General features: G+C 48.7%; 5 non-coding genes across 5 annotated transcripts; all 5 read left to right on the top strand.

Moving 5' to 3' along the window:
* Positions 1 to 433: 433 nt before the first annotated feature.
* Positions 434 to 505, top strand: TRNAP-AGG (transfer RNA proline (anticodon AGG)). The gene has a single exon. It is a non-coding gene; the product is annotated as a tRNA-Pro (tRNA).
* A 3,511-nt stretch (positions 506 to 4,016) lies between these two features.
* TRNAP-AGG (transfer RNA proline (anticodon AGG)) lies at positions 4,017 to 4,088 on the top strand. The gene has a single exon. It is a non-coding gene; the product is annotated as a tRNA-Pro (tRNA).
* Positions 4,089 to 7,599: 3,511 nt separating this feature from the next.
* On the top strand, positions 7,600 to 7,671 carry TRNAP-AGG (transfer RNA proline (anticodon AGG)). The gene has a single exon. It is a non-coding gene; the product is annotated as a tRNA-Pro (tRNA).
* Positions 7,672 to 11,182: 3,511 nt separating this feature from the next.
* On the top strand, positions 11,183 to 11,254 carry TRNAP-AGG (transfer RNA proline (anticodon AGG)). The gene has a single exon. It is a non-coding gene; the product is annotated as a tRNA-Pro (tRNA).
* A 3,511-nt stretch (positions 11,255 to 14,765) lies between these two features.
* TRNAP-AGG (transfer RNA proline (anticodon AGG)) lies at positions 14,766 to 14,837 on the top strand. The gene has a single exon. It is a non-coding gene; the product is annotated as a tRNA-Pro (tRNA).
* Positions 14,838 to 16,608: the final 1,771 nt, after the last annotated feature.

Raw genomic sequence — 16,608 nt, 5'->3', positions numbered from 1 at the left:
GATTTTTTTTTTGGGCAGGAAGGTGTCCCTTCCTGCACAAAAACAATTTCCCCCTCAACGCAGTCATCCTTGTACCATGGTGCAAGAACGGCTGCGTTGGCGCTCAGCAGCTAATTTAGAGCTGGCGCAGGGGGAAGCACAGGGGTGCGCTGTATTCTACTAAATACGGCGCTTTCCTGCATTTTGAAAATGACGGCACGTGGGGCTTGCAAATTTGGCACAGCGTCGCGCTTAGTCATTTTCTTGTAAATCTGGGCCAAAATGTCTAAAGGATAGAGGCTTTTTATGTCATGTTCGATGAAGACCATGCAAATGACTCTAGTCGTACTGCAAAAGAGAGCACCATGTGCAGTTTCTTGCTTTGGGATGTAGTCTCCCACTCTCTGTCACCAATCCTCCGAGCAGGGTCGGAGCCGTTGCATTTCTGTGCCCAGGCTCGTTGGTCTAGGGGTATGATTCTCGCTTAGGGTGCGAGAGGTCCCGGGTTCAAATCCCGGACGAGCCCATTTTAGCGGAAAACAATCAAATCCTGCTCAAAATACACAACCCCTCAACATTTCTCATTTTACTCGAAGCATTGTTGCGCAAAACATATTTTTTGCCTCAGGCGAAAAATGGATTACAATGCCTTGGCTTCCTTCCTGCTTGCTCTCAGTGCGCCCTGTGTGATGATTTCACAGGCTCTCCTTCCTGGCATTTAGGCATCAGATATTTGTCTGTCTCTGCCCGCAGCTATGGGATTTTTCAGGACGTCTGAGTGTATGCATGCTGGCCGACACCGCTGCAATTTTCACACTTACCCCTCGCATTCCGAGCAACTGCTGATAAAGTATAGAGGAAATCGTGCAAACATATGAGGGGAACTGTGCTCCTTCAGTCAAATCAGCAAGCTTGTTTCTGTAGTGTAGTGGTTATCACGTTCGCCTCACACGCGAAAAGTCCCCGGTTTGAGACCGGGCAGAAACACTTGGCAGCAGCAGCTTTTGTGTTTGCTCCCTAAAACCTCAGTCTCTCTCAATGCACACTTAGACAGAAATGACCTTTAAAAAATTGTGACCTGTGTAAAACGTGCTTTACTATTGCAGGACGCTAAAAAGTTATCTGCATCCCTCGGTGGTCGTGCATGTGCATTGTTTCTTGTTCTGTTTTTTTTTTTTTTTCTTGGCCATGTTATATTGTGGGGCCTTTAAAGCTGTGACTTTGATAGGAACATTGCAAGCGGCAAAATCAACAAGTGCAGACTGAAGAGTCCGACCTGCACACTGTTTTGGCTGTCAGGATGGCCGAGTGGTCTAAGGCGCCAGACTCAAGAGAGCTTGATCTTCAGTGAAGCTGAGCCTTCTGGTCTCTTCATGGAGGCGTGGGTTCAAATCCCACTTCTGACAGGTGTATTTTCTTCCCTTAAATCTTGCTCTGCTTGCAGAGCCAGCTCCTCACACCACTATCTTTGGAAGCTGCTGTGGCATGTGAGGAGAAATCCACCAACCCATCGGCTGGGCCCTCAATCAAAATTCTGTGTATTACTGGAAGGGGCGTCTCAGGCACACCTTCTGTTAGAGCTGCACTTTATGACAGTAACTACCATGCTGGTTTCTACTTAAGCAGTTGATTCTATCGTTTGAAGTGAGGCTCTCCTGCCACCTTTTGGGCAAAGAAGACTCTGCCCCTGCAACAACACAGGCAGACAAGCTCAAACTAGGTTTCTTGGTTAGGTGGGCGGAGCATATTGGCAATGGTGCCTCCTCGTGACTTGCAATTTACATGAAGAAGACAGAGAGGCAGCTGGGAGTAGGCAGTACCCATGAACCCCTGAACACTGTCTTGCGACTAGCACACAATTCTGAAATGAGGCGGGGGAAAGGAGGTGATTTCCCCATCAAGGGCCATTCCGGGAAATCAGCCACCCTGCGTCTCCCAGGTGAGTGTTTCAGGCCTATGAGCCACTAATATAAATCTCGCCTGATCGAGCCTGATCGAGCGCTGACCGAGCAAGTGTGCTTGAATCCAAGAGGCATGCTCCTCTGGCTCAAGAGCTAGCAGGCCCTTCAGTGCTTCTGGTTGGGAAATCTAAGGTGCAAGGGTCCATGACTAGCAGCGGGTTACAACTACCAGAAAGGGTCTGCTTTTCACATCAGTCCCCTAGTTCAGCTCACTGGCACAGGGCATTTTGACTACCTCTTGCCTTGCTAGAGACAAACAAAAAATCCTTGACAGAAAACATCAATTGCTATGGCACGCTTAGAGAGAGAGAGCCTCCAAATGGCCCTGCTTTTCTGAAAGACGCTTCAGAAGATGTTTCAAATGACTATGCAGCGGCAGTCTAGTTGGTATAGGGGTATGATTCTCGCTTCGGGTGTGAGAGGACCTCGGTTCAAATCCCAGACAAACCCCTACCTTTAGAGGTTCAGTCTGTGTTTTAAACAGGAGTATTTCTGCTTTTCACTCTTGTAAGATGTCATGTTGCAATGCAATACATGCTTTATACTGGCGTCGAGACGGTTCAGCATCATGAAGGTATGCGAGATTTCTTTGCAACTGCTTTTCTGTGCTGGAGCAGCAGTGCTCGTAGGAACATTAAATGCACAGTGCTTCTCCATGGTAATTTCGGGTCCAGTTCTGAAATCACCTCTTGGAATGAAAGTGATCCCAGTTCCTTTCTTCCAAGGGAAGAGATTGTGTTCCGGAAGGCTCAGCTTTGAGCGTCATGAACATTGGCCCTCATCCTTGCATCCCAGTCCAATGCATAGCCACATAAAGCAAGCAGGTGTGTCTGTTTCCATAGTGTGGTGGTTCCAGTACAATGCATAGCCACATGAAGCAAGCCGGCAAGTGTGTCTGCTTGTGTAGTGTAGTGGTTATCATGCGCACCTCACATGCGAAAGGTCCCTGGTTCGAGTCGCTGGGCTTTTTCACAGTATTTGCATTTCCTGCCTCACCTGACAGGCAAGCTGAGATAAAAGAGACTGTGTCTATCCCTCACCATCGTGAGGTACTACGCTCCTGGGGCATCTGTCACAGCTCACCAAGAGGAGTTGCGCCAGCTTACGGCAGTCAGTTGCTCACTGTTTGACCTTTGCAATGAAGCCTGAGCCTACAGCATTCAAGCCAGCCAAGGAAGGAAGGTACGAGAGCGAAAATAGCTTTCCTGCCCTCACCAAGAACACACACCTTGAGCAAATAAAGTGCCAGACTTACAAGGCCCTATCGCCACCGGAGCATCACTTTTAGTGACGCCCCGGTGGCACTATGCACTGCGCGGTATTTACAAGATGGCGTTCAGCCACTTTTTGTGGCTTAACACCACCTTGTAAATACGGCCCCTTAGCACGCAGCGCGTTCCCTGGAAGGGGCGTGCAATGGGTGTTGTTGGGAGTGTGCCACAGCAACACCATAGCATTTTGATGCTGCTCCAGATTTAGGAGTTGGCGTAAATCTGCGTCAGCGCCAAAATCCAACGCCATCCCAGGGGTGTCGTTAGAGTGGCGCACTGAGGAGAAATGTTTTCATTTCTCCTTGTTTTTGCTCTTGCTATGTGTGATGCATTCTGCAGCACACATAGAAGTAAGAGCAAATCACCATTGAAGATTTTTTTTTTGGGCAGGAAGGTGTCCCTTCCTGCACAAAAACAATTTCCCCCTCAACGCAGTCATCCTTGTACCATGGTGCAAGAACGGCTGCGTTGGCGCTCAGCAGCTAATTTAGAGCTGGCGCAGGGGGAAGCACAGGGGTGCGCTGTATTCTACTAAATACGGCGCTTTCCTGCATTTTGAAAATGACGGCACGTGGGGCTTGCAAATTTGGCACAGCGTCGCGCTTAGTCATTTTCTTGTAAATCTGGGCCAAAATGTCTAAAGGATAGAGGCTTTTTATGTCATGTTCGATGAAGACCATGCAAATGACTCTAGTCGTACTGCAAAAGAGAGCACCATGTGCAGTTTCTTGCTTTGGGATGTAGTCTCCCACTCTCTGTCACCAATCCTCCGAGCAGGGTCGGAGCCATTGCATTTCTGTGCCCAGGCTCGTTGGTCTAGGGGTATGATTCTCGCTTAGGGTGCGAGAGGTCCCGGGTTCAAATCCCGGACGAGCCCATTTTAGCGGAAAACAATCAAATCCTGCTCAAAATACACAACCCCTCAACATTTCTCATTTTACTCGAAGCATTGTTGCGCAAAACATATTTTTTGCCTCAGGCGAAAAATGGATTACAATGCCTTGGCTTCCTTCCTGCTTGCTCTCAGTGCGCCCTGTGTGATGATTTCACAGGCTCTCCTTCCTGGCATTTAGGCATCAGATATTTGTCTGTCTCTGCCCGCAGCTATGGGATTTTTCAGGACGTCTGAGTGTATGCATGCTGGCCGACACCGCTGCAATTTTCACACTTACCCCTCGCATTCCGAGCAACTGCTGATAAAGTATAGAGGAAATCGTGCAAACATATGAGGGGAACTGTGCTCCTTCAGTCAAATCAGCAAGCTTGTTTCTGTAGTGTAGTGGTTATCACGTTCGCCTCACACGCGCAAAGTCCCCGGTTTGAGACCGGGCAGAAACACTTGGCAGCAGCAGCTTTTGTGTTTGCTCCCTAAAACCTCAGTCTCTCTCAATGCACACTTAGACAGAAATGACCTTTAAAAACTTGTGACCTGTGTAAAACGTGCTTTACTATTGCAGGACGCTAAAAAGTTATCTGCATCCCTCGGTGGTCGTGCATGTGCATTGTTTCTTGTTCTGTTTTTTTTTTTTTTTCTTGGCCATGTTATATTGTGGGGCCTTTAAAGCTGTGACTTTGATAGGAACATTGCAAGCGGCAAAATCAACAAGTGCAGACTGAAGAGTCCGACCTTCACACTGTTTTGGCTGTCAGGATGGCCGAGTGGTCTAAGGTGCCAGACTCAAGAGAGCTTGATCTTCAGTGAAGCTGAGCCTTCTGGTCTCTTCATGGAGGCGTGGGTTCAAATCCCACTTCTGACAGGTGTATTTTCTTCCCTTAAATCTTGCTCTGCTTGCAGAGCCAGCTCCTCACACCACTATCTTTGGAAGCTGCTGTGGCATGTGAGGAGAAATCCACCAACCCATCGGCTGGGCCCTCAATCAAAATTCTGTGTATTACTGGAAGGGGCGTCTCAGGCACACCTTCTGTTAGAGCTGCACTTTATGACAGTAACTACCATGCTGGTTTCTACTTAAGCAGTTGATTCTATCGTTTGAAGTGAGGCTCTCCTGCCACCTTTTGGGCAAAGAAGACTCTGCCCCTGCAACAACACAGGCAGACAAGCTCAAACTAGGTTTCTTGGTTAGGTGGGCGGAGCATATTGGCAATGGTGCCTCCTCGTGACTTGCAATTTACATGAAGAAGACAGAGAGGCAGCTGGGAGTAGGCAGTACCCATGAACCCCTGAACACTGTCTTGCGACTAGCACACAATTCTGAAATGAGGCGGGGGAAAGGAGGTGATTTCCCCATCAAGGGCCATTCCGGGAAATCAGCCACCCTGCGTCTCCCAGGTGAGTGTTTCAGGCCTATGAGCCACTAATATAAATCTCGCCTGATCGAGCCTGATCGAGCGCTGACCGAGCAAGTGTGCTTGAATCCAAGAGGCATGCTCCTCTGGCTCAAGAGCTAGCAGGCCCTTCAGTGCTTCTGGTTGGGAAATCTAAGGTGCAAGGGTCCATGACTAGCAGCGGGTTACAACTACCAGAAAGGGTCTGCTTTTCACATCAGTCCCCTAGTTCAGCTCACTGGCACAGGGCATTTTGACTACCTCTTGCCTTGCTAGAGACAAACAAAAAATCCTTGACAGAAAACATCAATTGCTATGGCACGCTTAGAGAGAGAGAGCCTCCAAATGGCCCTGCTTTTCTGAAAGACGCTTCAGAAGATGTTTCAAATGACTATGCAGCGGCAGTCTAGTTGGTATAGGGGTATGATTCTCGCTTCGGGTGTGAGAGGACCTCGGTTCAAATCCCAGACAAACCCCTACCTTTAGAGGTTCAGTCTGTGTTTTAAACAGGAGTATTTCTGCTTTTCACTCTTGTAAGATGTCATGTTGCAATGCAATACATGCTTTATACTGGCGTCGAGACGGTTCAGCATCATGAAGGTATGCGAGATTTCTTTGCAACTGCTTTTCTGTGCTGGAGCAGCAGTGCTTGTAGGAACATTAAATGCACAGTGCTTCTCCATGGTAATTTCGGGTCCAGTTCTGAAATCACCTCTTGGAATGAAAGTGATCCCAGTTCCTTTCTTCCAAGGGAAGAGATTGTGTTCCGGAAGGCTCAGCTTTGAGCGTCATGAACATTGGCCCTCATCCTTGCATCCCAGTCCAATGCATAGCCACATAAAGCAAGCAGGTGTGTCTGTTTCCATAGTGTGGTGGTTCCAGTACAATGCATAGCCACATGAAGCAAGCCGGCAAGTGTGTCTGCTTGTGTAGTGTAGTGGTTATCATGCGCACCTCACATGCGAAAGGTCCCTGGTTCGAGTCGCTGGGCTTTTTCACAGTATTTGCATTTCCTGCCTCACCTGACAGGCAAGCTGAGATAAAAGAGACTGTGTCTATCCCTCACCATCGTGAGGTACTACGCTCCTGGGGCATCTGTCACAGCTCACCAAGAGGAGTTGCGCCAGCTTACGGCAGTCAGTTGCTCACTGTTTGACCTTTGCAATGAAGCCTGAGCCTACAGCATTCAAGCCAGCCAAGGAAGGAAGGTACGAGAGCGAAAATAGCTTTCCTGCCCTCACCAAGAACACACACCTTGAGCAAATAAAGTGCCAGACTTACAAGGCCCTATCGCCACCGGAGCATCACTTTTAGTGACGCCCCGGTGGCACTATGCACTGCGCGGTATTTACAAGATGGCGTTCAGCCACTTTTTGTGGCTTAACACCACCTTGTAAATACGGCCCCTTAGCACGCAGCGCGTTCCCTGGAAGGGGCGTGCAATGGGTGTTGTTGGGAGTGTGCCACAGCAACACCATAGCATTTTGATGCTGCTCCAGATTTAGGAGTTGGCGTAAATCTGCGTCAGCGCCAAAATCCAACGCCATCCCAGGGGTGTCGTTAGAGTGGCGCACTGAGGAGAAATGTTTTCATTTCTCCTTGTTTTTGCTCTTGCTATGTGTGATGCATTCTGCAGCACACATAGGAGTAAGAGCAAATCACCATTGAAGATTTTTTTTTTGGGCAGGAAGGTGTCCCTTCCTGCACAAAAACAATTTCCCCCTCAACGCAGTCATCCTTGTACCATGGTGCAAGAACGGCTGCGTTGGCGCTCAGCAGCTAATTTAGAGCTGGCGCAGGGGGAAGCACAGGGGTGCGCTGTATTCTACTAAATACGGCGCTTTCCTGCATTTTGAAAATGACGGCACGTGGGGCTTGCAAATTTGGCACAGCGTCGCGCTTAGTCATTTTCTTGTAAATCTGGGCCAAAATGTCTAAAGGATAGAGGCTTGTTATGTCATGTTCGATGAAGACCATGCAAATGACTCTAGTCGTACTGCAAAAGAGAGCACCATGTGCAGTTTCTTGCTTTGGGATGTAGTCTCCCACTCTCTGTCACCAATCCTCCGAGCAGGGTCGGAGCCGTTGCATTTCTGTGCCCAGGCTCGTTGGTCTAGGGGTATGATTCTCGCTTAGGGTGCGAGAGGTCCCGGGTTCAAATCCCGGACGAGCCCATTTTAGCGGAAAACAATCAAATCCTGCTCAAAATACACAACCCCTCAACATTTCTCATTTTACTCGAAGCATTGTTGCGCAAAACATATTTTTTGCCTCAGGCGAAAAATGGATTACAATGCCTTGGCTTCCTTCCTGCTTGCTCTCAGTGCGCCCTGTGTGATGATTTCACAGGCTCTCCTTCCTGGCATTTAGGCATCAGATATTTGTCTGTCTCTGCCCGCAGCTATGGGATTTTTCAGGACGTCTGAGTGTATGCATGCTGGCCGACACCGCTGCAATTTTCACACTTACCCCTCGCATTCCGAGCAACTGCTGATAAAGTATAGAGGAAATCGTGCAAACATATGAGGGGAACTGTGCTCCTTCAGTCAAATCAGCAAGCTTGTTTCTGTAGTGTAGTGGTTATCACGTTCGCCTCACACGCGAAAAGTCCCCGGTTTGAGACCGGGCAGAAACACTTGGCAGCAGCAGCTTTTGTGTTTGCTCCCTAAAACCTCAGTCTCTCTCAATGCACACTTAGACAGAAATGACCTTTAAAAACTTGTGACCTGTGTAAAACGTGCTTTACTATTGCAGGACGCTAAAAAGTTATCTGCATCCCTCAGTGGTCGTGCATGTGCATTGTTTCTTGTTCTGTTTTTTTTTTTTTTTCTTGGCCATGTTATATTGTGGGGCCTTTAAAGCTGTGACTTTGATAGGAACATTGCAAGCGGCAAAATCAACAAGTGCAGACTGAAGAGTCCGACCTGCACACTGTTTTGGCTGTCAGGATGGCCGAGTGGTCTAAGGCGCCAGACTCAAGAGAGCTTGATCTTCAGTGAAGCTGAGCCTTCTGGTCTCTTCATGGAGGCGTGGGTTCAAATCCCACTTCTGACAGGTGTATTTTCTTCCCTTAAATCTTGCTCTGCTTGCAGAGCCAGCTCCTCACACCACTATCTTTGGAAGCTGCTGTGGCATGTGAGGAGAAATCCACCAACCCATCGGCTGGGCCCTCAATCAAAATTCTGTGTATTACTGGAAGGGGCGTCTCAGGCACACCTTCTGTTAGAGCTGCACTTTATGACAGTAACTACCATGCTGGTTTCTACTTAAGCAGTTGATTCTATCGTTTGAAGTGAGGCTCTCCTGCCACCTTTTGGGCAAAGAAGACTCTGCCCCTGCAACAACACAGGCAGACAAGCTCAAACTAGGTTTCTTGGTTAGGTGGGCGGAGCATATTGGCAATGGTGCCTCCTCGTGACTTGCAATTTACATGAAGAAGACAGAGAGGCAGCTGGGAGTAGGCAGTACCCATGAACCCCTGAACACTGTCTTGCGACTAGCACACAATTCTGAAATGAGGTGGGGGAAAGGAGGTGATTTCCCCATCAAGGGCCATTCCGGGAAATCAGCCACCCTGCGTCTCCCAGGTGAGTGTTTCAGGCCTATGAGCCACTAATATAAATCTCGCCTGATCGAGCCTGATCGAGCGCTGACCGAGCAAGTGTGCTTGAATCCAAGAGGCATGCTCCTCTGGCTCAAGAGCTAGCAGGCCCTTCAGTGCTTCTGGTTGGGAAATCTAAGGTGCAAGGGTCCATGACTAGCAGCGGGTTACAACTACCAGAAAGGGTCTGCTTTTCACATCAGTCCCCTAGTTCAGCTCACTGGCACAGGGCATTTTGACTACCTCTTGCCTTGCTAGAGACAAACAAAAAATCCTTGACAGAAAACATCAATTGCTATGGCACGCTTAGAGAGAGAGAGCCTCCAAATGGCCCTGCTTTTCTGAAAGACGCTTCAGAAGATGTTTCAAATGACTATGCAGCGGCAGTCTAGTTGGTATAGGGGTATGATTCTCGCTTCGGGTGTGAGAGGACCTCGGTTCAAATCCCAGACAAACCCCTACCTTTAGAGGTTCAGTCTGTGTTTTAAACAGGAGTATTTCTGCTTTTCACTCTTGTAAGATGTCATGTTGCAATGCAATACATGCTTTATACTGGCGTCGAGACGGTTCAGCATCATGAAGGTATGCGAGATTTCTTTGCAACTGCTTTTCTGTGCTGGAGCAGCAGTGCTCGTAGGAACATTAAATGCACAGTGCTTCTCCATGGTAATTTCGGGTCCAGTTCTGAAATCACCTCTTGGAATGAAAGTGATCCCAGTTCCTTTCTTCCAAGGGAAGAGATTGTGTTCCGGAAGGCTCAGCTTTGAGCGTCATGAACATTGGCCCTCATCCTTGCATCCCAGTCCAATGCATAGCCACATAAAGCAAGCAGGTGTGTCTGTTTCCATAGTGTGGTGGTTCCAGTACAATGCATAGCCACATGAAGCAAGCCGGCAAGTGTGTCTGCTTGTGTAGTGTAGTGGTTATCATGCGCACCTCACATGCGAAAGGTCCCTGGTTCGAGTCGCTGGGCTTTTTCACAGTATTTGCATTTCCTGCCTCACCTGACAGGCAAGCTGAGATAAAAGAGACTGTGTCTATCCCTCACCATCGTGAGGTACTACGCTCCTGGGGCATCTGTCACAGCTCACCAAGAGGAGTTGCGCCAGCTTACGGCAGTCAGTTGCTCACTGTTTGACCTTTGCAATGAAGCCTGAGCCTACAGCATTCAAGCCAGCCAAGGAAGGAAGGTACGAGAGCGAAAATAGCTTTCCTGCCCTCACCAAGAACACACACCTTGAGCAAATAAAGTGCCAGACTTACAAGGCCCTATCGCCACCGGAGCATCACTTTTAGTGACGCCCCGGTGGCACTATGCACTGCGCGGTATTTACAAGATGGCGTTCAGCCACTTTTTGTGGCTTAACACCACCTTGTAAATACGGCCCCTTAGCACGCAGCGCGTTCCCTGGAAGGGGCGTGCAATGGGTGTTGTTGGGAGTGTGCCACAGCAACACCATAGCATTTTGATGCTGCTCCAGATTTAGGAGTTGGCGTAAATCTGCGTCAGCGCCAAAATCCAACGCCATCCCAGGGGTGTCGTTAGAGTGGCGCACTGAGGAGAAATGTTTTCATTTCTCCTTGTTTTTGCTCTTGCTATGTGTGATGCATTCTGCAGCACACATAGAAGTAAGAGCAAATCACCATTGAAGATTTTTTTTTGGGGCAGGAAGGTGTCCCTTCCTGCACAAAAACAATTTCCCCCTCAACGCAGTCATCCTTGTACCATGGTGCAAGAACGGCTGCGTTGGCGCTCAGCAGCTAATTTAGAGCTGGCGCAGGGGGAAGCACAGGGGTGCGCTGTATTCTACTAAATACGGCGCTTTCCTGCATTTTGAAAATGACGGCACGTGGGGCTTGCAAATTTGGCACAGCGTCGCGCTTAGTCATTTTCTTGTAAATCTGGGCCAAAATGTCTAAAGGATAGAGGTTTTTTATGTCATGTTCGATGAAGACCATGCAAATGACTCTAGTCGTACTGCAAAAGAGAGCACCATGTGCAGTTTCTTGCTTTGGGATGTAGTCTCCCACTCTCTGTCACCAATCCTCCGAGCAGGGTCGGAGCCGTTGCATTTCTGTGCCCAGGCTCGTTGGTCTAGGGGTATGATTCTCGCTTAGGGTGCGAGAGGTCCCGGGTTCAAATCCCGGACGAGCCCATTTTAGCGGAAAACAATCAAATCCTGCTCAAAATACACAACCCCTCAACATTTCTCATTTTACTCGAAGCATTGTTGCGCAAAACATATTTTTTGCCTCAGGCGAAAAATGGATTACAATGCCTTGGCTTCCTTCCTGCTTGCTCTCAGTGCGCCCTGTGTGATGATTTCACAGGCTCTCCTTCCTGGCATTTAGGCATCAGATATTTGTCTGTCTCTGCCCGCAGCTATGGGATTTTTCAGGACGTCTGAGTGTATGCATGCTGGCCGACACCGCTGCAATTTTCACACTTACCCCTCGCATTCCGAGCAACTGCTGATAAAGTATAGAGGAAATCGTGCAAACATATGAGGGGAACTGTGCTCCTTCAGTCAAATCAGCAAGCTTGTTTCTGTAGTGTAGTGGTTATCACGTTTGCCTCACACGCGAAAAGTCCCCGGTTTGAGACCGGGCAGAAACACTTGGCAGCAGCAGCTTTTGTGTTTGCTCCCTAAAACCTCAGTCTCTCTCAATGCACACTTAGACAGAAATGACCTTTAAAAACTTGTGACCTGTGTAAAACGTGCTTTACTATTGCAGGACGCTAAAAAGTTATCTGCATCCCTCGGTGGTCGTGCATGTGCATTGTTTCTTGTTCTGTTTTTTTTTTTTTTTCTTGGCCATGTTATATTGTGGGGCCTTTAAAGCTGTGACTTTGATAGGAACATTGCAAGCGGCAAAATCAACAAGTGCAGACTGAAGAGTCCGACCTGCACACTGTTTTGGCTGTCAGGATGGCCGAGTGGTCTAAGGCGCCAGACTCAAGAGAGCTTGATCTTCAGTGAAGCTGAGCCTTCTGGTCTCTTCATGGAGGCGTGGGTTCAAATCCCACTTCTGACAGGTGTATTTTCTTCCCTTAAATCTTGCTCTGCTTGCAGAGCCAGCTCCTCACACCACTATCTTTGGAAGCTGCTGTGGCATGTGAGGAGAAATCCACCAACCCATCGGCTGGGCCCTCAATCAAAATTCTGTGTATTACTGGAAGGGGCGTCTCAGGCACACCTTCTGTTAGAGCTGCACTTTATGACAGTAACTACCATGCTGGTTTCTACTTAAGCAGTTGATTCTATCGTTTGAAGTGAGGCTCTCCTGCCACCTTTTGGGCAAAGAAGACTCTGCCCCTGCAACAACACAGGCAGACAAGCTCAAACTAGGTTTCTTGGTTAGGTGGGCGGAGCATATTGGCAATGGTGCCTCCTCGTGACTTGCAATTTACATGAAGAAGACAGAGAGGCAGCTGGGAGTAGGCAGTACCCATGAACCCCTGAACACTGTCTTGCGACTAGCACACAATTCTGAAATGAGGCGGGGGAAAGGAGGTGATTTCCCCATCAAGGGCCATTCCGGGAAATCAGCCACCCTGCGTCTCCCAGGTGAGTGTTTCAGGCCTATGAGCCACTAATATAAATCTCGCCTGATCGAGCCTGATCGAGCGCTGACCGAGCAAGTGTGCTTGAATCCAAGAGGCATGCTCCTCTGGCTCAAGAGCTAGCAGGCCCTTCAGTGCTTCTGGTTGGGAAATCTAAGGTGCAAGGGTCCATGACTAGCAGCGGGTTACAACTACCAGAAAGGGTCTGCTTTTCACATCAGTCCCCTAGTTCAGCTCACTGGCACAGGGCATTTTGACTACCTCTTGCCTTGCTAGAGACAAACAAAAAATCCTTGACAGAAAACATCAATTGCTATGGCACGCTTAGAGAGAGAGAGCCTCCAAATGGCCCTGCTTTTCTGAAAGACGCTTCAGAAGATGTTTTAAATGACTATGCAGCGGCAGTCTAGTTGGTATAGGGGTATGATTCTCGCTTCGGGTGTGAGAGGACCTCGGTTCAAATCCCAGACAAACCCCTACCTTTAGAGGTTCAGTCTGTGTTTTAAACAGGAGTATTTCTGCTTTTCACTCTTGTAAGATGTCATGTTGCAATGCAATACATGCTTTATACTGGCGTCGAGACGGTTCAGCATCATGAAGGTATGCGAGATTTCTTTGCAACTGCTTTTCTGTGCTGGAGCAGCAGTGCTCGTAGGAACATTAAATGCACAGTGCTTCTCCATGGTAATTTCGGGTCCAGTTCTGAAATCACCTCTTGGAATGAAAGTGATCCCAGTTCCTTTCTTCCAAGGGAAGAGATTGTGTTCCGGAAGGCTCAGCTTTGAGCGTCATGAACATTGGCCCTCATCCTTGCATCCCAGTCCAATGCATAGCCACATAAAGCAAGCAGGTGTGTCTGTTTCCATAGTGTGGTGGTTCCAGTACAATGCATAGCCACATGAAGCAAGCCGGCAAGTGTGTCTGCTTGTGTAGTGTAGTGGTTATCATGCGCACCTCACATGCGAAAGGTCCCTGGTTCGAGTCGCTGGGCTTTTTCACAGTATTTGCATTTCCTGCCTCACCTGACAGGCAAGCTGAGATAAAAGAGACTGTGTCTATCCCTCACCATCGTGAGGTACTACGCTCCTGGGGCATCTGTCACAGCTCACCAAGAGGAGTTGCGCCAGCTTACGGCAGTCAGTTGCTCACTGTTTGACCTTTGCAATGAAGCCTGAGCCTACAGCATTCAAGCCAGCCAAGGAAGGAAGGTACGAGAGCGAAAATAGCTTTCCTGCCCTCACCAAGAACACACACCTTGAGCAAATAAAGTGCCAGACTTACAAGGCCCTATCGCCACCGGAGCATCACTTTTAGTGACGCCCCGGTGGCACTATGCACTGCGCGGTATTTACAAGATGGCGTTCAGCCACTTTTTGTGGCTTAACACCACCTTGTAAATACGGCCCCTTAGCACGCAGCGCGTTCCCTGGAAGGGGCGTGCAATGGGTGTTGTTGGGAGTGTGCCACAGCAACACCATAGCATTTTGATGCTGCTCCAGATTTAGGAGTTGGCGTAAATCTGCGTCAGCGCCAAAATCCAACGCCATCCCAGGGGTGTCGTTAGAGTGGCGCACTGAGGAGAAATGTTTTCATTTCTCCTTGTTTTTGCTCTTGCTATGTGTGATGCATTCTGCAGCACACATAGAAGTAAGAGCAAATCACCATTGAAGATTTTTTTTTTGGGCAGGAAGGTGTCCCTTCCTGCACAAAAACAATTTCCCCCTCAACGCAGTCATCCTTGTACCATGGTGCAAGAACGGCTGCGTTGGCGCTCAGCAGCTAATTTAGAGCTGGCGCAGGGGGAAGCACAGGGGTGCGCTGTATTCTACTAAATACGGCGCTTTCCTGCATTTTGAAAATGACGGCACGTGGGGCTTGCAAATTTGGCACAGCGTCGCGCTTAGTCATTTTCTTGTAAATCTGGGCCAAAATGTCTAAAGGATAGAGGCTTTTTATGTCATGTTCGATGAAGACCATGCAAATGACTCTAGTCGTACTGCAAAAGAGAGCACCATGTGCAGTTTCTTGCTTTGGGATGTAGTCTCCCACTCTCTGTCACCAATCCTCCGAGCAGGTTCGGAGCCGTTAAATTTCTGTGCCCAGGCTCGTTGGTCTAGGGGTATGATTCTCGCTTAGGGTGCGAGAGGTCCCGGGTTCAAATCCCGGACAAGCCCATTTTAGCGGAAAACAATCAAATCCTGCTCAAAATACACAACCCCTCAACATTTCTCATTTTACTCGAAGCATTGTTGCGCAAAACATATTTTTTGCCTCAGGCGAAAAATGGATTACAATGCCTTGGCTTCCTTCCTGCTTGCTCTCAGTGCGCCCTGTGTGATGATTTCACAGGCTCTCCTTCCTGGCATTTAGGCATCAGATATTTGTCTGTCTCTGCCCGCAGCTATGGGATTTTTCAGGACGTCTGAGTGTATGCATGCTGGCCGACACCGCTGCAATTTTCACACTTACCCCTCGCATTCCGAGCAACTGCTGATAAAGTATAGAGGAAATCGTGCAAACATATGAGGGGAACTGTGCTCCTTCAGTCAAATCAGCAAGCTTGTTTCTGTAGTGTAGTGGTTATCACGTTCGCCTCACACGCGAAAAGTCCCCGGTTTGAGACCGGGCAGAAACACTTGGCAGCAGCAGCTTTTGTGTTTGCTCCCTAAAACCTCAGTCTCTCTCAATGCACACTTAGACAGAAATGACCTTTAAAAACTTGTGACCTGTGTAAAACGTGCTTTACTATTGCAGGACGCTAAAAAGTTATCTGCATCCCTCGGTGGTCGTGCATGTGCATTGTTTCTTGTTCTGTTTTTTTTTTTTTTTCTTGGCCATGTTATATTGTGGGGCCTTTAAAGCTGTGACTTTGATAGGAACATTGCAAGCGGCAAAATCAACAAGTGCAGACTGAAGAGTCCGACCTGCACACTGTTTTGGCTGTCAGGATGGCCGAGTGGTCTAAGGCGCCAGACTCAAGAGAGCTTGATCTTCAGTGAAGCTGAGCCTTCTGGTCTCTTCATGGAGGCGTGGGTTCAAATCCCACTTCTGACAGGTGTATTTTCTTCCCTTAAATCTTGCTCTGCTTGCAGAGCCAGCTCCTCACACCACTATCTTTGGAAGCTGCTGTGGCATGTGAGGAGAAATCCACCAACCCATCGGCTGGGCCCTCAATCAAAATTCTGTGTATTACTGGAAGGGGCGTCTCAGGCACACCTTCTGTTAGAGCTGCACTTTATGACAGTAACTACCATGCTGGTTTCTACTTAAGCAGTTGATTCTATCGTTTGAAGTGAGGCTCTCCTGCCACCTTTTGGGCAAAGAAGACTCTGCCCCTGCAACAACACAGGCAGACAAGCTCAAACTAGGTTTCTTGGTTAGGTGGGCGGAGCATATTGGCAATGGTGCCTCCTCGTGACTTGCAATTTACATGAAGAAGACAGAGAGGCAGCTGGGAGTAGGCAGTACCCATGAACCCCTGAACACTGTCTTGCGACTAGCACACAATTCTGAAATGAGGCGGGGGAAAGGAGGTGATTTCCCCATCAAGGGCCATTCCGGGAAATCAGCCACCCTGCGTCTCCCAGGTGAGTGTTTCAGGCCTATGAGCCACTAATATAAATCTCGCCTGATCGAGCCTAATCGAGCGCTGACCGAGCAAGTGTGCTTGAATCCAAGAGGCATGCTCCTCTGGCTCAAGAGCTAGCAGGCCCTTCAGTGCTTCTGGTTGGGAAATCTAAGGTGCAAGGGTCCATGACTAGCAGCGGGTTACAACTACCAGAAAGGGTCTGCTTTTCACATCAGTCCCCTAGTTCAGCTCACTGGCACAGGGCATTTTGACTACCTCTTGCCTTGCTAGAGACAAACAAAAAATCCTTGACAGAAAACATCAATTGCTATGGCACGCTTAGAGAGAGAGAGCCTCCAAATGGCCCTGCTTTTCTG

Source organism: Pleurodeles waltl, unplaced genomic scaffold, assembly GCF_031143425.1.
Source record: "Pleurodeles waltl isolate 20211129_DDA unplaced genomic scaffold, aPleWal1.hap1.20221129 scaffold_72, whole genome shotgun sequence".
NCBI classification, from domain to species: Eukaryota; Metazoa; Chordata; class Amphibia; order Caudata; family Salamandridae; genus Pleurodeles; species Pleurodeles waltl.
Note: the sequence above shows the minus strand (reverse complement) of the source record. Positions and strands in the feature narration are given on the sequence as shown.